The following is a 2,030-nucleotide window of genomic DNA, read 5'->3' as shown; positions in this document are numbered from 1 at the left end:
AATATGTGTACTACTGTTTAATGGGAAACTATTTGTTCTGTAAACCTTCACCTGAAGTACAATAAAATTAAAAAAAAAAAGATTAATATACAGAGCTCTTCAAGGTATCAGGAAAGAGATCAGGCAAATCAGGAACACACAACAAATTAATAGAGTAATTTAGGAGAGCTATACAAGAACAAAGTGACAAATTTAACAGGCTGCTAGCATCCATAGACAGAAGGCAAATAGAAATCGAAAAAATTAACAATCAAATTTCAGAATTAGACAACTCAATAGAAAGTCATAGGAGCAGAATTGAGGCATTCGAAGTCAGAATTAGTAAGATTGAAGATAAAGCACTTGACACCAATTTATATGAGGAAAAATCAGATAAAAGAATTAAAAAAAATGAAGAATCCCTAAGAATTATGTGGGACTCTATCAAGAGGAATAACCTACGAGTGATTGGAATACCAGAAGGGGTGTGTGTGTGTGGGGTGGGGGGGATAATAGAAAATACAGACAGAAATGTTGAAGTTTTCTTGGCAGAAAACTTCCCAGATATTATGAAAGAGGAGAAAATATCTATCCCAAAAGCTCGCAGAACCTCACACAAGGTAGATCCCAAAAGAAAGTCACCAAGACATATTATAATCAAACTTGCCAAAACCAAAAACAAAGAGAGAATTTTAAGAGTGGCTAGGGATAAATGAAAAGTCACCTACAAAGGAGAGTCAATAAGACAAAGCCCAGACTACTCAGCAGAAACCATGCAGACAAGAAGGCAGTGGGATGACATATATAAAGCCTTGTAGGAAAAAAATTCCCAGCCAAGAATTATATATCCAGCAAAACTGCCTCTCAAATGTGAAGGCAAAATTATGGCATTTCCAGATAAACAGAAGTTAAGGGAATTTGTAAAAGTCAAACCAAAATTACAAGAAATACTAAAGGGAGTTATCCAGCTAGAGAATTGATAATGTCAGATAACAACACAAGACTAGAACACAGGACAGAACAACCAGATATCAACCCAGACAGGGAAGTCACAAAATAAGTCAAAGCTAAAACACTAAAAATAAGGAAACAGAGAGGTCAATATGTAAAAGATGACAACATTAAAACAAAAAAGACAGACTAAATAGTGTAGTCATAGAACTTTCATATAAAGAGGAAGTTAAGGTGATAACAAGAAATGAAAGATTGGTTTAAACATAGAAAAATAGAGGTAAATTTTAAGGTAACCAGAAAGGAAACTAACAAACCTACACATCAAAATAAAAAAGAAGAAAAACATAGACTCAACAAATACAAAATCAACAACAATGAAAAAGATGAAAAGAAAATAGGTAAAGAAAAATGGCTCAGCACAGAAAATTAAGTGGAACAACGAAACTGTTAACATCACACACAAAGAAATCAAAATGACGGCACTAAACTCATACCTATTAATAATTATACTGAATGTAAACAGATTAAATGCACCAATAAAGGGACAGAGAGTGGCAGAATGGATTAAAAAAAAAAAAGATCCGTCTATATGCTGCCTACAAGAGACACACTTTAGACTCAAAGAAACAAACAAACTAAAACTCGAATGATGGGAAAAAAAACATATCAAGCAAACAACAATCAAAAAAGAACAAGAGTGGCAATATTAATCTCTGACAAAATAAACTTTAAAGTAAAATCCACCACAAAAGATAAGGAAGGACACTATATAATGATTAAAGGGTCAATATACCAGGAGGACATAATCATAATAAATATTTAGGCACACAACGACAGGGCTCCAAAATACATAAAACAAACTCTAACAGCACTGAAAAGAGAAATAGACAGTTCCACAATAGTAGTAGGAGACTTCAACATACTACTTTTGGTGAAGGACAGAAGATCCAGAAAGAAGCTGAATAAAAACACATAAGATCTAAATGCCACAATCAACCAACTTGATCTCATCGATATATACAGAACACTGCACCAAACAGCAACCAAGTATACTTTCTTTTCCAATGCACATGGAACATTCTCCAGAATAGACCACA

The sequence above is a fragment of the Trichechus manatus genome, unplaced genomic scaffold (assembly GCF_000243295.1).
Source record: "Trichechus manatus latirostris isolate Lorelei unplaced genomic scaffold, TriManLat1.0 scaffold00200, whole genome shotgun sequence".
Lineage (NCBI taxonomy): Eukaryota > Metazoa > Chordata > Mammalia > Sirenia > Trichechidae > Trichechus > Trichechus manatus.
This window is presented reverse-complemented; position numbering follows the sequence as displayed.